This window comes from Furipterus horrens, unplaced genomic scaffold (assembly GCF_987537825.1).
Source record: "Furipterus horrens unplaced genomic scaffold, mFurHor1.1.pri manual_scaffold_1, whole genome shotgun sequence".
Classification (NCBI taxonomy): domain Eukaryota; kingdom Metazoa; phylum Chordata; class Mammalia; order Chiroptera; family Furipteridae; genus Furipterus; species Furipterus horrens.
The window spans coordinates 181,390,159-181,411,936 of record NW_028327171.1 but is presented as its reverse complement, the minus strand read 5'-3'; the positions used below and the strand labels follow the sequence as shown (position 1 = coordinate 181,411,936).

General features: G+C 36.9%; 1 pseudogene; it reads left to right on the top strand.

Annotated features, from left to right (window-relative positions):
- Positions 1 to 7,909: 7,909 nt before the first annotated feature.
- On the top strand, positions 7,910 to 8,727 carry LOC150022393 (ATP synthase F(1) complex subunit gamma, mitochondrial pseudogene; annotated as a pseudogene).
- The last annotated feature ends 13,051 nt before the right edge of the window (positions 8,728 to 21,778 follow it).

Here is a 21,778-nt window from a genome sequence, read left to right as displayed (position 1 = left end):
GTTAATTCTTCACCCTCCTACCCCACTAGACTTTTGGTCATGAAGAATAAACCAGGAGGCTGAGGCTTATTGCCTCTGGCAAGGTAGAGAAAACACTATCTAGGAAGTTGGCATACGCTACACATTTTTTTCTGGGCTGAAGAAAGACAGACAAGGGGAGTAAGAAAGTGAGAGGTCACATCCAAGTAATTTTGCTCCCCCTTTTTTTGGGTCAAAACTTGGCTGAGAGAGGTTAGTAAAGTAGAAAAATCCAGTCAAATCTCAGAGAATCAAAGAATATTGGGGCTGGTGCACTGATTCCTGTGCAGCATGAATAGTCAGAAAGCATTAAGAAAATTCCTTCACTTGTCATGGTCCTATATCTAATATGTTGTCAGAGCAGTTGATTAGCAATGACCAAGAGGATACCTAGACTAAGGGCCTCCATATTGGATCCTATCTCCAGATAGTTTCTGAGAAAGCATCCAACAATCATCAGGTAGCCAAAAGGGACAGCTTGTCAAAATGGTTGCTGGATTGGCTGCTGGATTTACATGAGGAAGACAAAGTACAGGGACCTCAGAACTGGAGGCACTAGAGTAGTCATCAATAGCAGGTGTCAGCACAGTTCTCCAAAAACCAGATGACCAGTAATATATCAGTGGCTACCATTTCAGGACTCAGTTACCAAGGAGCCCAACTAAATTAAAGCAGATGCATCAAGAGGGAAGGATGACGCCCTGAGGCCAACCAAAACAAACCACCTCAACAAGAAGCCTGTAAGGGAGGACCAAAAAACCATCTTCAATGTCAGGAAGTTAGGTGAGCCTCTTTACTCCAGATTCATCTAGAATAAGAGAATGGTGGTATGGGGTAAAACTTTCTGAAGTGAGAAATGATGAAAAAGAGTAATAGCCCCCCAAAACCTGAATTTTTTTGGTGACGTCTAATTTATTTTTTTAAGTTTTGGTAAAAATACATAAAATTTACCATTTTAACCATTTTAAGTGTATATTTCCATAATGTCAACATATTCACATTGCTATGCAACATATGTATAGAATGTTTTGATTTTGTAAAATTGAAACTCTACCCATTGAACAAATTTCTATTCACACCCCACCCACCACCACCAACATCTGCAGCCCATGGCCAACACCATTTTACTTTCTGTTTTTATGACTTTGATTACTTCAGATACCTCATAAAGTGAAATCATAAAATATCTGTCTAAAAAAACCCTAAAATTTTAACTGGAAAATACATAAGTTTGAATGGCAAGCTTGAGCATTTTCCTTTGTTGAGGACTGGAGGTTTGAAAGCAAGATGAGATCAGTTAAAGACAATAAAGTAAGTTACAGCTCTTCAACCCCCAGTTTGTAACATTACAACTCAAACCCACTAATGTTAAAATCACATCATGGATTCCAAGGAAGAAAGAGAGTCATCAGATTCTGGATCTTGACTCTCAGGCTGAAAAGCAATCTGGGTATCAGCTGAGCCTTGTCTCTTGCAAAACCAACATAGCTCCACCACAGTTTTCTTAGGCCTTTTTACTGTTCTTAACTCCCACATACCAGCCACATGTACTCCTTCTACCCTGGCTTTGGAGTCCATTCTCTAACTATACCCCATCCACTATACTTAGGGCCTGAGTTATCTCTGTCTTTCCCCCCTGCAAAGTCTCAATACTTTGAAAATTCAGTGTTCAAACAAAGGGACACCCCTTTACAAGCTCTGTATGCCATTTCTTTCACAAGTTTCTGGCCCTGGCCTCAGGCTGACCTGGGTCTCTAATCTAAGGTTTATCATCACACTCTGATGCAGGTATTTCCTGTGTCTAAAATCTTGGGCATCCTAAACAGGTTCTGAATGACTACAGCACTTGGTGCAAATAAATATTACTATGGGACTGTGTCCATCTGCCAGTCCAGGTAGCTATGGCACATAATCAGATCAACTTTTAGAAAGCTGAAGGAAATCAAGTCTTATTATTCTTATTACTCTTATTACTATTATTACTATTATTAGACTTCAATGATGTCTCAGCTTTAGTTCAATCATTTCAGGTCTCAGTGGAACTTTCTCCCAGTTCAAGGAATCATTAACAGCATCACTACCAAGCAGAAATTTGGCCTTCTCTGAAAATAAAATGAGACCTCATACCTTTTTGGCTGACAATTTCTCTGTTGTCTTGTGTTATAAAATTCTAAGACAGTTATCATGAACGTTTTCTTTTATAACTTGCCAATATTTGTTTACTAGAATAGAATAATTCCTGTGTATTCACATAACACGTCAGATAATGCTTGCACCTTGCTAAAGCCATTCGTGTACTTGGTCTTCATGGAAGCTATTCCAGCAGTTTTAATTTAATCTGTTATTCTTAAAGGATACACTAGATAGAGATCTAGTATAGGGCTTCATTGTCAGTAGTACTCAATTAATGGCAGTTGAAAAAAAAAGTTGGTAATAATACTATCTCTAAATCTATAATATACCATACCAAAGCAAGAACTAAAGTAAAATGTCTTTAATTTTCTAATAAACTAGAAAATGTGTCATAGTCTTAAATCCAGGATCTTTCAAAACTCTAATATCTAAAAAAAAATACTGTCAAGAATCTGGAACTCTTGATTTAATCCAATTATTTCACCAGATCAAAGGATCATATACCAGGATGCCATTGTTTAATTTTTTTCTCATATACTTAGTAGCAATAATGCTTTTTTAATTTAAAAGCACCTATTCAATAAAAACCCATTTTAACTTTATATGTAAGGCTTATGTACTCCAAAGCAGTTTCATTTAATCAGAAAAATGAATCTCGTGGGATTTGAAATCTTATAAGATACAGGCTCACTTTAAGCCCTGACTTGCCTAAATCCAAACAGGCTGCAAAGATCGAGTCAGCTGTACTGACCATGGCCCACAGCCACATTGTGATTTTGGGAGCACATAGTTGGCAGGACTGCACTGTAGTCTGTCTAAGAGAACTCTAGCCAGGATCTTGCCAGCAGTAAGTAACAAGATGTCTTGATAGTTGCTTCAGTGAGTCTTGTTGCTTTGAGTAATAAAAATAGCCAAGAACTTTAGATCAAATACTTATTAGGAACAAAATTTTAAAACTAAAATATTTGAAGTTTTATTAGTTTAAAAATTTGCACTAATATGCACTGAATTTTTCACTGAAATGGTATGAACACTCTGAAAAAACAATTAGACTATTTCTTATAAAAGTAAACATACTAATCATATGACCTAGTAATTCTACAACTAGGTATTTTACCCAAGAGAAATAAATACATATATCCACAAAAAAGCTTGCATGTGAATGTCCAGAGTTGTTTTACTCATAGGAGCCCTAAACAGGAAACAACCTAAATGCCCATCACTTTTTGAATGGATAAACAAATTGTGCTACATTCATAAAATGGAGAACCAAGTGAACATTACAGATACATACCACAACATGACTGATTTTCAAAAATTGGTGTTATATGAAAAAAGCCAGACACAAAAGTCCATTCTGTTTGGATCCATTTATATGGCATTCTAGGCAAAGGTGAAGCTCTAGGAACAGAAACAAATGAGTGGTTGCCAGGAAGTGGGAGTGGGAAAAGAGACTGACTACAAAGTAGCTTGAGGAAAATTTTTGTGGTCATGAAAATATTCTGTATCTTGAACACATGTAGAACTGTGTATATCTGTCTTAACTCTTCAAACTTCACATTTCAAAGAGGTACATTATATTTTATATAAACAAGTTGTCAATAAACCTACCTTTAAGAAAAGAATCTGGGGCAATGAGTGGGTGAATAGATAAAAGAAGAATGACCATAGGTTGATATGGTTAAAGCTGTGTGATGGATCACTGGAAATTCACTAGACTATTCTCTCTACTTCTGAATATGTGTAGACTTTTCCATAGTTAACAGGTAATTTTTTTTTTTTTTTTTTTTTGTACTATAGACTGTTAGGCTTGAGTCATTTACATCCCTCCAACCATCTTGCCCCACTTTTCCCTGGGACAAAGCATAAAACTTGTAGAACTTCTACACAATTGATCAAAGTAAAAGGTCCACTGGCTATTTTTTCAACATATATATAAAATAGCAATTATGAAAACTACCTTAAAGACCATAGTTAAAACACCATAGTCAATAAAATTATGGTCAGAATTAAAAAAAAATTAAGTTCATTGACTCAGGATTCTTAAGAGTATATTCCCAGCAGTGGAAACTCTGGGTCAAAAAACAGCTCCATTTTTAGTTTTCTAAGGAATTCTATACTGTTTTCCATAGTGACTGCACTGGTCTGCATTCCCACCAACAATGCACTAGGGTTCCCTTTTGTCTCCATCCTTACCAGCAATTGTTGTTTGTTGCTTTATTAATGATGGCTATTATGACAGGTGTGAGGTGGTATCTCAATATGATTTTAATTTGCATCTCTCTGATGGCTAGTGATATTGAGCATCTTTTAATATGTCTATGGGCCCTCTGTATGTCCTCCTTGGAGAAGTATCTATTCAGATCCTTTCCCTATTTTTGAATTGGATTGTTTGTCTTCTTGGTGTTGAGTTGTATGAGTTCTTTATATGCTTTGGAGATCAAACACTTGTCCGATGTATCATTGTCAAATATATTCTCTCATACAGTTGGTTCCTTTTTCATTTTGATGATGGTTTCTTTAGCTGTGCAAAAACTTTTTAGTTTGACGTAGTCCCATTTGTTTATTTTTTCCTTTATTTTCCTTGCCCTAGGAGATATCTTGGTAAAAAATATTGCTACATGAGATAACTGAAATTTTCCTACATATGTTTTCCTCTAGGACTTATATGGCCACAAGTTATATTAAAGTATTTTATTCATTTTTAGTTTATTCTGGTGTATGGTATAAGTTGGTGGTCTAGTTCCGTTTTTTGCATGTATCAGTCCAGTTCTCCAACCACCATTTATTGAAGAGGTTATCTTTACTCCATTGTATACTCATACCCCCTTTGTCAAACATTAATCAACAGTAGAGACTTGGGTTTATTTTTGGGATCTGTAGTCTGTTCCATTGATCTATGTAGCTATTCTTATGCTAGTACCAGACTGTTTTGATTACAGTGGCCTTGTAGTTTCATTTGATATTGGGTATTGTGAGTCCTCCTACTTTGTTCTTCTTTCTTAAGATTGCTGAGGCTATTCAGGGTCTTTTTTGGTTCCATATAAATTTTTTAATATTTGTTCTGTATCTGTGAAATATGCCATTGGTATTGTAATAGGAATTACACCGATTCAAAACAACTTATACACCCCTATGTTCATAGTGGCTTTATTTACAATAGCCAAGTGCTAGAAGCAGCTTAAGTCCCCATTCGTAAATGAGTGGATCAAAACACTGTAGTACATTTACACAATGGAATACTACACAGCAGAAAGAAAGAAGGAACTTCTACCTTTTGCAACAGCATGGATGGAACTGGCGAATATTATGCTAAGTGAAATAAGCCTGTTGGTGAGAGATAGATACAATATGATCTTACCTATAAGAGAAATATAATGAACAAAATAAAGTAATGAACAAAATAGAACCAAGGCATGGAAACATGGAACAAACTGACAGTGACCAGAAGGGAAGTGGGAGGGGGATAATGGTGAAAAGAAGGGGAAGGGTCTTGTCAAAGAACATGTATGAATGACCCATGGACATGGACAACAGGGTGGGAATTGACTGTGGGAGCCCCCAGGGGGGGGGATGGGCAGAGGAGGGCAAAGGGGAAAATATTGAGACAACTGTAGTAGATTAACAAAAAATGATTTAAAAAATTAAGTTCATATGAAGCAAAAATGCTTAAATGTATCTCTGAGATATTTCTCTCAGTCTTTAGAGTTTACCTAATTATGAGACAAAGCATTTATTTAACCACAAGAAAATGAACAGAATAAAGCTCTAATTATTCATTCCATCATTCATTCAATAAAAATGTCTGCTACATGTTGAACGCACCATAAGCTCTCTTTTGAGAAAACCTACAAATTAAATACAGTCAGCTACAACAGAATTGCTGAGTGTGTGGAAAGAAAAACTAATACTGCCTTGAATGGAAAGTGGATATGGCTGGGGAGAGATAGTGAGAGGACTAGAAAACAATCTATAATTGCTTTAAACCTAGAAAGATGAAATAGAAGTTTCTTTGGCCAGTAAAGAGAAAGTTGTGGATGGAGGTAGGGAATAAGGGGAAAAAAAGGGAAAGCAGATTCCACAAAAATGGGAGAGCATGAGCAAAGAAATGAAGGCAGAAGTACAATGCATACCTGGGTACTGCCTGGAATAATTGTACAAAATCAGCAAAGCAAAACTGAATAATTTATTTATAATCAATGCCCAGTCTGTTACTGTCAAGTCTATAAACTGTGCAGTTTATAAATGCATATTGCTAATGAGTTCATGAATCTATTGTACAAATAAACTAGTTTTGTCCAATGGTGACAAGGCAGGTCTACAACTCTGGTCAGCCTTTCTGCAAAGGTACATTGTTAACCTTGAGGCAATACAAATATAACTGGAAATACAGTTATATTTATTGCCTTCATCAGAAAACCAATTTATACTTCATGCTGTCATTATTTTTGTCTATAAACAAATGCATTTAAGATCTACTTTTTACAGCCTTTCCTTATCATTCTGGAAGGAGTTGTAGAGGAGAGAATAATTTATTAGTTAAATTTAAGAGACTACTATAAGTAAGGGAAGGGTCTAGTCAAGGAACGTGTATAAATGACTCATGGACTTGGACAATGGGGAGGGATATGATTGCAGGAGAAGGGGTAGGCTGGGTGGGGGGAGCAATGGGGGAAAAATGGGACAACTGTAATTGAAAAACCAAAAAATTAAATTAAATTAAAAAAAAAAATAAGAGACTACATAACCACTAATCAAGGATCACCTAAATAATCTCCAAAACAGCACAAAATTATTATATTATTATTAAAAGTATGTTTATTTTAAGTGAAATAAGCCAGTCAAAGAAAGACAAATACCATATGATTTCACTCACATGTGGAGTCTAATGAACAAACTGAACTAACAAGCAAAACAGAGACAGACTCATGGATAGCAGGCTGACAGCTAAGTGGGGTCAGGGGTTGAGTAAGAGGTTGAGAGACTGAACCAAAATGAAAAAAAACTCATGGAAATGGACAAGAGTGTGGTGACTGCAGGGGAGGGTAGGTATAAGGGAGATAAATGGTAATAAAAAAATACAATAAAAAATAAATTAAATTTTAGAAGTCTGCTTCTTTGTCCCATCTGGCTAATATCTTGTTGCTGGTAAGTTGAGGCTAAATTCATGATATAGACATGCATACCATCATGACCCTTTAGTGAGGAAAAAGTTGTTCTCCTCACTATATGATACCAGTGAGGATCAACCCCTTTCTTTTTCATCCCCTACCAACTATGGAGGCTTGAGTGGGCTTCTTTTATTTCTGACTAATATATAACACCACAATTTTTTGAATGGCAAATATTAACTACATTGAAAAGCAATTAATTCAGTAGTATTTAATTATGAAGTGAGTATGATATAAATTCTTATATACTTAAGAGCACATTGAAGCCCTGGCTGCTGTGGCTCAGTGGATTGAGCGTCAGCCTGCGAGCCAAGTGTCGCTGGTTCGATTCCCAGTCAGGGCACATGACTAGGTTGCACGTCAGGTCCCCAGTTGGGGGCACGAGTGAGAGGCAACCACACAGTGATGTTTCTCTCCCTCTCTTTCTCCTTTCCCTTATCTTTAAAAACAAACAAACAAACAAACAAACAAACAAACAAATCATTAAAAAAGAGCACACTCATGATGCTTCAGCAGGGCCAGTACCACTATGGTTTTTTTTGGCGGGCATCATTGGGGTCTCAGCCTAGGATGTGCAGCTGCAATGGATCCAAGTTTGACATATGGAAACTTTGAAAGACATTACCAAGCAACTTAAGTCAAACAGAAACATCCAGAAAATTACCAAGTCTATGAAAATGGTGGCAGCAGCAAAATATGCCTGAGCTGAGAGGGAGCTGAAACCAGCTTGAGAGTATGGAACAGGATCTTTGGCTCTGTATAAGAAGGCTGATGTTAAGGTGCCTGAAGATAAAAAGAAACACCTTATTGGTGTGTCCTCAGAGGACTTTGTGGTGCTTCCCGTTCCTTGGTTACTAACCAGATGAAAAGTGAGGTGGCTATGTTCAAAGCAGAGGTTAAGGTTGTTGGAATTGGTGATAAAATCAGGGGTACACTTCACAGTACTCATTCTGACCAGTTTCTGGTGATGTTCAAAGAAATGGGAAGAAAACCCCCTACTCCTGGAGATGTGTCAGTCATTGCCCTGGAATTATTAAATTTTGGATATGAATTTTATGAAGGTCTATTGTCTTTAATTGATTCAGGTCTGTCATCTCCTACAAGATAGAAGAAAAGCCCATCTTTTCTCTTAATAGCATTGCAAGTGCTGAGAGCATATCTACCATGACATTGATGTTGACATGCTGCAGAATTACTAGGAATACAATCTGGCCAACATCATCTGCTGTTCTCTGAAGGAATCCTCCACAAGTAGCAAAGTGCCAAGATGACAGCCATGGACAATGCGAGCAAGAATGCTTCTGAGATGACTGACAAATTGACTCTGGCTTTCAACCACACCCGCCAAGCTGTCATCACAAAGGAGTTTATTTAAATAATCTCTGGTGCTGCAGCTCTGGGTTAATGAAAATCAGGTTTCATCTTCAGACAAGAAGTAAAGAAGGAAAATTCATCCAGCTGATTTGTTTTTTAGCTAATTGCTGCCCTGATCAGAATAAATTATTGGTCCATCTTTTAAACTACTAAAGACAACAAGGTATTTGTAAATTATCTTACAATAAACTTCTTATAGTAAAATAAATTTTAAAAAGAGCATATTGATGCTTCTAAATTAAATTCCAAAGAGAATAAATTAAGGGGATGGGTCTACTTATTTCTGAAGGTGTTAAGTAGCAGCAACTTAATGCTTTACATCATTTGATGATTCAAAAGATAGACAAAACATTTCACTGAGGGGGGGAACTCAGATTTTTTTTTTTTTTTTTTTTGAATAAAGGAATCCATTGTGAAGAAACACAGATGGTCAATTTTAGGAGTAAAGTAATCTAGTCAAATGATCAGGCCCAAATACACTTTTCTACTACACAAGCACCCTTGAGCCTATTTAAAAACGCACATTAGTAAGGGTGAAGAGAGTTCAGGCCAGTTAGTCCTTGGCACCTCAATCAAGATTGCCAGCATAGTTATCAATTAATGTTGCAGTGGTTTCAGTAATGCATACATGTGTCAAATAGGACCTACACTGAGTCTGCCACTTCATTTTACATGCAATCCTGAACACCTGTCAGGTCGTGATGATTTTCAGTCACTACTGACCCAGGATAAATTTTAACAGGTGACAGGCTTTGGATCAAATTACCAATTCCCTGAGGCATCCAATCCTCTCAATCCTAAGTATTTTTGGCGTGATTTATATGTTCTTTAGCTTTCTTTATAATGTAATTTAGAGTTATGTCAATTCTAGTACTATTCCTGAAATATGAGAAAATATTTAGTGTTTAGTTCTCAAGATCTCCTTAGGAGAAAACTATAAACAATGGAACTAAAAGAAAAAATAACAGTCAATGTTGCAAAACAGGAAGAGAATACTTGATAATTCAGACCATTGTCTTTGTATTCAATATGATTGTCCATGAGGGTAGAATTGATGGATATTTTAAAATACGTGTAAATAAGATATTAAGAAAATTTCTTAACTATGATTCATACTAAGATCCATCTTTTGAAATAGGCATTTAAAATTCTAAATTTTATAACCTAAAAGTGTCATACAAACATGAATCCCTTTCTAGCACATCTTCAGAAAATTTAAAAAAAGAAGTTACAGCATTTGTCCTATTTACTAAGCATAAATCATTGTTCCCTCTATGACAGTGGAAGTCCAGTCATTTGCCAAGCCCTTTTAAGCATGTTATCATATGGTAAGGCTCAGCAATGCTGTTACTATTATTCTTCATTGCTCAAGTTGTCCACTTGACTGGTGATTTGTGGCTGTTTTTCTAAGGTGTTGAAGTTAAGTAACTAGCCCTGAGTCCTTCTTTTCAAACAGAAATTTAGTGTTTATTCATTTCCAGCAATTCTGCATTAGTTAAAATAAAGTTCTACAATAGTTACAATAATATCTGTATTGACTCTAGGATTTATTTTGTCACCATTGTCAAATGAAAAATAAATTCTATTTTAAGATTTTAAGTAAAATAGTGGTTTTGTTATTGCTTTAATACTTAGCAAAATAAAAGCAGGCAGTTCTATGTTGGTCTCATTAATTGGTTATGAACTTTTAGTAGTTTATGAATCTAAGCAACTGGGGACAGCTGATTTATCAGGATAAGGCAGAAACAAATTAGCATGGGGCTCAAAATTCTTCATGTTCAGGCTTTAGCCTGCTTTCCCATATTTCCTTCTCCATTCCGACCTTCCTTGTGCCATACCTTACACTACTGAACACTCGGGTATTTGTCATTTCTAGAAAACAGTGATTATTTCCACTCCTTCGAGCCTTTGCTAACATTGTTTCTTCTGCCAGAAATGCCCCCTGGCCTGGCAAAATCCTCAAACTTCTGACCCTTTGCTTCTCTTTCTCAGCAGATGATGATAGCCACTATACCCCATTTGTACACACCAGAAAAATGCGAGTTATCTTTGATGGACCCTCTCCTTCCCCTCTCCAAATCTAGTTCAACACCAAATATTATTAGTGTCATTAAAATCCCAGAATCCAACCACTTTTTTTATTTTCACTGCAGTATGTCTAGTCAGAGGCACTATCATCTTGCTGAGACAACTAAAAGTGGACTTCTTTTTCTGCTTCTTCTACTCTTATCTTGTCTCTTAATACATGTACAGAAGGCACCAGAGTGCCTCGTCTGAGGCTGATATTGAAAATCTACGTTCACAATCTAGGTATGTTGTGGTGAGCCAAATGTTAAATCTGTTAGTAAATCTAAACTTGGTACATCTATAGGAGGAGCTTGATAGAAAGCTGAAACCTAGATGAGGAAGTGAAAGTAGTTATGGGTAACTGGTTATTTTAAGTAGGTGTGGGTTTAAACAAATTCCCAAGACAGAATTACCTGTCACCTATTTCCATGAATATCTGGATGAGTCCTCACCTGGAGGTGGGATCTGAACTCATGAGAATGCCAAAGGAAACAATGTTGTGAGGGAAGAGAACAAGACAGAACTTCGGGGTTCTATATTAAAGGGGTGGGAAGAGAAACCAGAAAGCTGGCAATATCACAAATAGGAGAACTAAGGAGTATGTGTATTTATTTTCATTACAAAATTGGTTTGCTTCTAATAGATTCTAGAAGACCTAGATAACAGAATTCTAGATTTAAAAATATACATAGGTAAAGCTGGCAATTGTGTGTGTAACTGGAAGATCAAGGACTATAAAAACCAGGAAGGAGAATATTGTTAAAGAAACAGGCATGAGACGATTTTGCACCAGATAAAATGGTGAATTATATTTAAATATTGCTGTATTGAATATATTGATATGTAACATGAAAGATCTTAGAAATAGAACTCTCAGGCATATTATCCTATGAACCAGTTTTTCTGAAGGATGAACAGACTCCGTTTATGAAATAATATATAATATTAATGCATATAAAAAAAATCAAACAATACCAAAAAAATAAAGTAGCAAGTAAAAACCATATAGAATATCCACCATGGAGCCATACTGTTAACATTTGGGTGAACATTCTTTTAGAAATGTATAGTGTCTTTCTCTCCCCCACCCCCACAACATACACACACTTTTACATGTATTGTAGGGGTCAGCAAGCTAACACAGAGGCCTGTTTCTGTAAATATTTATTGGAACACAGCCATGTTCACTTGTTTGCACATTGTCTATAGCTACTTCTGTAGTACAACAGGAGAGCTGAGCAGTATGACAGAGATTGTATGACTGGCAAAACTTAAAAAATTTACTACCTGGCCTTTTATAGCAAAAGTTTGCTGAACTTGTTATGCAGAATCATATTAGACATGCTTTATTGTAAACTGTTTTTTAACTCAACAATATATTATTTGTATTTTTACAGATCAATAAATATAGATTATTTTAATGGCTACAGAGAATTTCATTATATAAAGGAGCATAGTTTAATAAATCTCTATTGATGGATATTTAGAGTTATAATTCTTCTGTATAATAATCGATGTTGCCACAAACATCCTTACATAGAATCTCACCACACTTGATTATCACCTTTAGATACATTCTCAGAGATAGAATTGTGGGGTCAAATTCTCCATATATATTACATTTGAATCATATTTCCAAACTGCTTTCCAGAATGAATTGAGTAATTTTCACTTTATCAAAAGAGAATAAAAGTGCATATTTTCTCTATTCACTTCTCAATGCTAATCATAAGCATGAGTTTTGAATTATTGAAAACAAAAGATGTATCAGTTGTTTCAATTTGTACTGTCTGCTTTTTGTGGAGGTAACACATCTCTTATGATATTGGCCATTTAGGCTTCTTTCTCTGTGAAATAATGTATTTTATTACATTATACTTACATAAAAATGTATGTCATGTACTTGGTCAATTTTTCTGTTGGAGTATTTCTTAAACTGATTTGTAAGTATGCTGTATGTTAAATAATTCAACAAATATCTACTGAAGATAAAAGACATAGAGAATATGGCTGTATTCCATCTAAAGAAGGAAACAGGTATGGTTCCTGCCTTCACAGTGACAATCTAGTAAAGAAGGAGTTATCATTTTTTAGCATATAAAATGTAAAGAGCTTCCTAAAATTCAGTTAATTATTTCATACATATCATGAAAGAGCAACATCATGAAAAAGTAAAATCAATTCATCCGAAAACTAATATAATCATAGGGATATGAGGCTTATCTCTAAAGCTGTACATTAATTAACAATCCTACTAATCAAGTTTTTAAAGTTTCTAGAATCTTAATGCTAGTTTTTTTGTGATCAGAATAACCTTTTTAAAACATTTTTTCTAATACTTATAAACCTCAAACAATGCAGAAAAACATAGCGGAGAAAGTAAAAACCACCTAAAATTCTTCACACAAACATGCTTTTATGTTTATTTTCACTTTTTCTTACTAATAATTAAACATACCTGAAGCAAATGGCAGGGAATGAGAATGATCAAAAAGCCAAACAAAGAAAGGGAAATTAAGGAAAACCAGAAAATAAGGGAAATCTGTTCAGAGAGCAGCAGTAGATAATAGAACCCCCACCTCTGCTCTTGAAGTTTTTTCTGGGGTTACAAGATCAGGTAGTTAAGAATTGAATTTCATACACAAAATTGCATTTTGAAATTCTACAATGCTTGGTCTGATCATGTACTATAACTTTGCAAAAAAAAAAATCAGCTTCACATTTAAATTTATGGGTCCTGTACAAATATTGTTGCACATGAAAAAAATTTTTTAAATTCTAAACATTATTTCATTACCTATTATAAAACCTAATAGTCTAATAGCTTACTATAAGGTGATAGTGCTTACAAAATGTACAAGGGAAATTGATGATCATATATTTATATCAAATTCACATAACCATTCCTAATTATAAATATAGATATACATTCCAGGGTTGCCCACAAGTATGTCGTCCTATTAATACTTATTGCAGTTACATATGCACATTGAAAGGAGATATGCCCTTTCACCTTTTATGCACTATTCAGAAATATTAGAGTATCACCAGCTGCCAGAAAGGTCACACTGAATTTTGGGTGCTAATTGTGGCAGACTTATGTACATCACTTAATTTAAAAATAAGGATGTCATTTTAAACCTTTGTTCTAATCTAGTTTCTTCTGTTTAAATGAAAACTAAAACAAAGTTTAGTAAGAGGCCATGTTTATATGTCCTCCTCCCTCTAAGCAAAATGTGATCAGTATATGCAGCATGTGAAACTTGATAGAGAAATTAGTTAGTTGAAACCTCAAGTCAAGTTTGATCTGCAGCACATAGCCACCACATGATTTCTACTAACTCTATTAAGAATAGAGCATTGTGCGTGCATGTTCCAGGCTTGGATTTGGAACATAATGTGGCATGTGGGGAGAGGTCAATGTGGGGTTATGAGGCAAGAAATATTACTCTTTTAACAAATGGTGTTGAGTATAAAGTTAATGCTAAGGTACATAATCTTTCCAAGACCCACTTAAGTACTTGTATTTTAGTATGTGCAATAAACTTGTTCTCAAATTCAAATCATGGAATTCTGGACCTGGGTTACACTGAAGCTTATAATTGAAGGAAATATAAAAAAAGGACTAAAGTAAAATAATGTGGTGTATAAAATAATGAAATTTATCATATTTTAAAAAACTTCAGTACTTTAACATAAAAATTCATTGAGTTACAGCTACACTGTACTAACTCCCCAAAATGCTGTTTGCTTTCACAGCTTGGTGTCATGGCTCCTTTTCCCTTGAAGTGAAATTTCCTCCGATCTCCTCTCAGTTTCAAAAGCCTTTTCAATGCCTAAAGTATATACCTCTAGGAAGCCATCCCCTTTCCATTTTCTTTTTTTTTTTTCTTTTCAGATTTAATGTGTTTTATTGATTAAAATATTACATTTGTGCCAATTTCCCTTCCCTCTGCTCCCCTCCACCCGGTGGCCCCCCTCCCTCCAGTTGTCCCCCCCTTTTAGATTATGTCCATTAGTTGTGCATACAGTTCCCCCCAACCTCTCTCCGTCTATTCCATTCCCTCCTACCTTGATCCCCAATTCCTATATCATCTCCCTCCCTTTCCCCATTCCCCCTCCCTGTTGACCTCCCCCCAATATGCTTCCCGTACCCACAGTTCCTTTTCCACTCTCGTTGCCTATTTAGTTTGCCTTTGTTTCATCTCCCTAGCTTCTGTTTTTTAAACCAGTCCCTTTAACATCTCATATAACAGTGGTTTGGATCTAATGAACTCTTTCAGTTTCATTTTGTCCTGGAAACACTTTCTCTGTCCTTCTATTCTGAATGACAATTTCGCTAGGTAGAGTATTCGTGGTTGTAGGTTTTGGATTTTCATTACTTTGAATATTTCTTGCCAGTCCCTTCTTGCCTGTAGGGTTTCCCTTGAGAAGTCAGCTGATAGTCTAATTGGGACCCCTTTGTACATAATTCTTTTCTTCTCTCTTGCTGCTTTTAAGATTCTCTCTTTATCTTTAATTTTTGACATTTTGATTATAATGTGTCTTGGAGTGGTTCTCCCTGGGTCCAGTCTCTTGGGAACTCTCCTTGCTTCCTGGACCTGCAAGTCTATTCCCTTCCCCAAGTCTGGGAAGTTCTCCTTTATTATATTTTCACTCAATTTTTCAAGTTCTAGTTCATCTTCCTCATTCTCTGGCAAACCAATGATTCTTATGTTGAGCCTTTTATAGCTGTCCCAGAGGTTTCTGATCCTCTCATTGTTGCTTCCCATTTCCTCTCGCTGCATTGGTTGACTGCTTGTTCCTTCTCCATATTCCAGTTTGTTGAAATGAACTCTGGATTTTTTTCCCTCACCATCTGTCTCGTATGTGGTTTTGTTCCTTTCGTTATGAAAGTTTTTCGCTTCTTTCTTATCTTTTTCCTGCTCTTTTGTGAATTCTGTAAGCCACCTGATAACAATGGCCCAGAACTGAGCCTCTGACAGGTTTCTTATCTGTTCATCTGTCAGGTTCTCTATCTGTTGTCTGGTGAGCTGTGTCACCGGGATTTCTATAGTTGTCTGCCACATTTTGACAGATGCGTTTTGTTTTCTTGGGCCGGCTGTCGGGGGCAGTGCCTGTGTACGCGTCACAAGTCAGTGACCGGCGCCTGTCCGCGACCTATTTCGCAGCCCTGTGGTGCTTTCTTTCTTTGGGGGCGGGGGTCCAATATGGATTCACACAGTTATTCAGCTAGGAGACCGGGATCGTCCTCCCGCCCCCCTGGGCCTCACTGTTCAAGGCGACGCGGTGGCCGCTCTCCCCAGCGCTGGGGTCGCACACTGCCAGGGGCTTGACTGCCGCCGGGATTTTTCGCCGCCCCGCCGCTCTGCAAACAGCTTTGCCCTCTTTAACTCTTACCTGCCCAAATAGCACCGCTGGTTTATAACTTCATATGTTGGGCTTCCGTGTAGTTTTATTTTCTGGAATTTCTAGTTATCCTTTGTTTTGAAGTAGTTGTATTCCTCTCTAGTTGTAGAGGGAGACCTAGCGTGTCCGTCTAAGCCTCCATCTTGGCCGGAAGTCCCCCCCTTTCCATTTTCTAAGCTGAATTTAGTCTTTCCTCTGTCTTCTTTCAGCACTTTACCCATAATCTCTATTTGCCATCTATTATATTATGCCCTGAGGCATAATTAGTTGTTTACACTTCAGCCTCTCTCACTAGATTGGCTTACAAGTAGAAAACTACTTAAGACAAGAAATGGTTTTATTAACCTAGCCATTCTATTAAATGCCTAGCACACTAAATTCCTCAAAATGTTCATTGATTTTAATTCAATAAACCTTTTCTGGGAACCTACTATATTCACGACATCATGCCAGTGTGCCACATATTTTTCTTTGACAGTCATCTATACATTCACAATTTCATGTTCTCCCTTGAACCACTGGGACTAATATCTTGAAAATAATATTTTCCAAGGTGCATTGCCAAATTGGTTCTGGTTAAGATTCTACCATTTGAAGGCACTCACATGAGATTATATGGCAGGAATTAGGTAGGCATCATTCTTTTTTCGTTCTGGCTGCCACAGAACCTCCAGTCTGACAACGTCATTAAGAGTAGAGGCTCCTAGACAGGATCTGATGCCCCCAGGGGCAGATCCAGGAAGTGCAGATCATTCTAAGAAGCACCAACAAACAATAGGAGTCACAAAAATGGGGAGACAGAGAAACAACCCCCCCTCGAAAGGAAAGGCAGAGTCCCCAGAAAGAGTGCTAAATGAAACAGAGGGGAGCCAACTATCAGATATGGAGTTGAAAGCATGGATTATGGAGAAGCTCAATGAGCTCAACGGAAACTACAAAGAACTCCAGAAAAACTACAGTGAACTCCAGAAGAACTATAAGGAACTTACTGAGAATTATACCAGCATCAAAAAGGACATAGAAGCTATCAATAAGAGCCAGGAGGAAATGAAGACTACGATCTCTGAATTGAAGAACACAGTAGAAGGAATTAAAAACAGGCTAGAGGAAGCAGAAAATCGGATCAGCGAGCTGGAAGACAATGTAGACAAAAACTCCCAGACAGTGCAACAAAATGAAAAAAGGCTGAACAAGACTGAAGAGGCTCTAAGACAGCTGCAGGACAACATGAAACGTAATAATATCCGTATCATAGGAATTCCAGAAGGAAAAGAAGAAGAGCAAGGGATAGAAAGCCTCTTTGAAAAACTAATGACAGAAAACTTCCCTAACATGAGGAGAGAAAGAATCATGCAAGTCCAGGAAGCACAGAGGGTCCCAATGAAGATGAACCCCAACAGGCCCACTTCAAGACACATCATAATTAAAATGGCAACATTCAAAGACAAAGAGAGAATCCTAAAAGCAGCAAGAGAGAAACAACTAATAACATACAAGGGAGCTCCAATAAGGCTATCATCAGATTTCTCAGCAGAAACACTACAAGCCAGAAGGGAATGGCAAAATATATTCCAAGTAATGAAAAACAAAGGCCTACAACCAAGAATACTCTACCCAGCAAGGCTCTCATTCAAAATGGAAGGTGAAATAAGGAGTTTCCAAGACGAAAGAAGGTTAAAAGAATACATCTCCACCAAACCAGTATTGCAAGAGATGCTAAAGGGTCTGCTTTAAGAAGATGAAGAAACAGAGAGAGACAGAGAGGAACACGAGTACAAAGGGGGAAAATGACAATGAATGAGTACTGAAAGAAAGAAGGAACTTCTACCATTTGCAACAACATGATTGGAACTAGAGAGAATTATGCTTAGCGAAATAAGCCAGGCAACAAAAGAAAATTACCTTATGCTATCACCTGTTAAAGGAAACTAATAAACAACACAAACAAATGAGCAAAATTGAACCAGAGGTATGTAAACGAGGAATAAACTAACAGTAACAAAGGGGGAGATGGGAGGGAGAGAAGTGGTAAGAAGGGGAAGGGTCTAGTCAAAGAACATGTATAAATGATCCATGGACATGGACAGCTGGGTGGGGACTGAATGTGGGAGAAGGGAGGGACAGGGTGCAGAGAAGCAAGAGGGGGAAAAAAGTGAGACAACTGTAATGGAAAAACAAACAAACAGAAAAATTTTTAGTGGGGGGAAAAATAAAAATATAAAGAATAGAAATGCAAGTTCAGTGAATATTAGAAGGACAAGGATTTTCCTTCACACTGTATATATTTTCTCCCTATCTGATCTCTCCAGAATTTGGCATTCTAAAGAAGTAAGTAATGACCTAAGTTTCTTTGCATAAAACTAATAAGACCAGTTGTTAATAACGATTTATTTGACTAAGACTTTGACTGGAATGTCATGCCTAAAGGAGACATGCTTGGGCTTTGGTTGTTACCAAAAAGCCCTGAGCAACTGGGACTGACTTTCAAAGGTAATAAAAGTCCACGAGATAAAAGGCCTGGTACCTTGGATGGATGAGCGGTCCATAGCAATCTTTCCAGGGAAGGAATGAAGGTTGTTTTCCTGAAAGATGGCTAGAAGGGACCTTAAGGCACAATGGAAAACCAGGAGGACCTGGAAAAGACAGGTGTTTACAGGCACGGCTGAATGCCAGGTATGTGGCTCAGCTTCTGTGCCCTGAAGGGAGACTGAAGGTCACCTTAAATGTCCCTTGCGTAAGTTCCAGCAAAGCAGAACTAAAGATCATAAGTGATCATTTGCTGCTCTTGTTGTTTATGCAAATGAACAGGATAAATTAAAAATTAACTTAATGCAGTCCCTTTAATGACAAGGAGGGTAATCTTAGGGAGAAATATCACGATTCAAGGAAGATCACAATGCCCAGTGGTAGACTATAAAGTAGTGCAGCTAACCGTCTTTAAAGTTTCTTTTCATTTAAAATTTGTTTTCATTTGAAAGTTAAACTATGTCTGTGGCATTATCAAAGATGTTTAATTTACAGGCAAGAAGAATGTCAAATGCCTTGCAACTGGATGTCTTTCCGATAAGACAGTCCTACAGATCTATAAACTTGTGTGTGGGTTATGTTACATAAATTAACATGTGTTTTCTGTTTTCAAAGGGCATAAGCCTACGATCTCATTACCTGAGTGATTGTCTGTATGTATAGGCCTCACTTAATCCTGTCTGCATTGCTGCCTCCTGAGCCTCAATGGTTTGGCTGAACTAAGTGGCTGGGTTGGTGAAGAACGGGGTGGTCTGTGGGCTTCACCTTAAAACTGGTTTCTCTTTTCTATCTTAATGGCTTGGACAGAAAGAGCCCAGAGGCCTGAGAGGGGGGAAACCTAAAATATTTCCCTCAGTCCAAACTAAGTATAATGGGCAAAAGGGTTTTGGACAGGTGAGATGTACCTGGTATACCTTCCTCTAAAGAAGCCCTTCTTTTCCCTAATGTTGGACATTGAAAAATTAATACCTGTCTTTTGTCATCTAGTGGTTACGGATTGAATGATGTCCTTTAACACTGTTGCCCCCAGAATACAACAAGGATGCCAGCCTGTTAAACCAAGCATGCCTTTGTCCAGAGACAGCCAACCAACCTGGAGTCTGCACGATCCTTCCCTTTGTGGGAAGGCCACCCTCCCCTCCACACCCCCACTCTTATTAGGGATTTCTTGACCCAAGGGTAGGTAGGACGACGACCATGTCCAGCTTGAAGCAGCTAGAGGAGCTCGAGACCTTCGTCCATTGTCCTTTATAAGATTGTAAAGGGTCTTAAGTCTGAGAGGGAGGGATTGTTATTTTTTATTGTTAAAATATTTAACTAATTAATTAATTATTTAAAAAAAAAAGAAGAATAATATATGAAAGGGTGAGCCATGGGCATGGACTTGGGGAGGGGATTGTCGGGGAATGGGGGTGCTGAGCGGAGGGGAGCAAAGGGGAAAAAATTGGAACTATTGTGACAATATAATCAATAAAATATACTTAAAAAAAAAAAAAAGAGTAGAGGCTCCTAGTCTCTGGTTAATAAAATCTTCCCACTATGCTCCTCTTACTCTTCTAACCATTCTCCTATTAAAACACACACACACCCCAATTTTTAAAAATCCCCCAAAGACCTGTGTTGAAAAACCCAATTTGGCTTCTAACTGATGTAACTGGATGCTGGGGATGTAAAGATTTCACAGCCAAATAGAGTAGGAGATGACAAATTTTTTTCTGTAAGAGCAACTAGTAAAAATTTTAGGCTTTGTGGGCTATATATTGTTTTGTTACATATCCTCTCCATCCCTTCCTTTCCCTCTTCCTTAACAACTCCTTAAAAATATAAAGCCAATTAAATTATATATATAAATTTTTCTAAAATGAAAAAAAAATTAAAGCCATTCTTAGTTCCAGGTATTCAGACACAAGGGGGTAGGGGTTGCAGGATCTGGCCTGTTAGATATAGCCTATAGGCCACAGTTTGCTTATTGCAATGCATTATAGAAAGTAATATAGAAAAGATGATGCTGAACTCTGCCTATGACGGTCATGTTGTGTTGATAAAGAAGTTAAAGATGAATTGAATTTTCAAAAATGAGTTGATGTTCAGTAGGCTAATAAGGCATTTCAGAAATAAAGAATGGTCAGTCATGAGGACCTGAGAGGTTACAGAGAGAGATTATCTTGCATAGAGTAAATACAATATAAATGGTTCAGAATTAGTGATATACAGAATATAAGTGTATTTAAAATCCATTATGTTAAGTGAAAGAAATCAGACTCAAAAGGCAATATACTATGTGAATCTATTTACATGACATTCTGGAAAAGGTGAAGCTGCAGGGACAAAAGACAGATCAGAGATTACCAGGGGTCAGGGTAGGGATAGAGATAGAGGCTGACTACAAAGGGACAACATGAGGTAATTTTTGGTGGTGATGAAACTTTTCTGTATCTTGATTACTGTTGCAGTTAAATAAATGTACACATATGTCAAAATTTATAGAAATCTCCACCCAAAAGAGTGCATATAATTTGCTATATGTAAATGTTTTTAAACTATCTAAAAATAATCTGTATATTGTAGACACATGATGTGAGGAGATGGAAAGTGGGAAGAGGAGATGAGGATCTGCAAGTAGTCAGAGGACATATTCTGAAGTTCCTCGGGTGCCCTGCTAAAGATTTTAAACTTTATCCTGTACTAAATATTGTGTAACTGAAAGAATTCAAATTTGCATGTAGTCCAACTACTTTTAGAAAGAATCATTATAGTATTAACAAAGAACATTAATGAAAAAAAAGATAAGACTAGAAACAGGAAGATTAAAAGAATGAGGTTGTCACCTTGAACGGATATTTGGAAGATAAAACTGATATATCTTAGTGATCAGAATTGTGCCTATTCTACAGTTGTACAAGGTATATATAAATATGGCGTTACTTTTCTGTGTCCTTGTATACAGTAGAAAGAACTAGTTATGTTTTTAAAAAATGAATATATAACAATTGGCAAATCTTATATTGGTTTCTTAGTCCAAAAATGTTTGAGATTCCAAGTGCCTATCAGTCAAGTAACTGCTTGACCTATGCTCATAT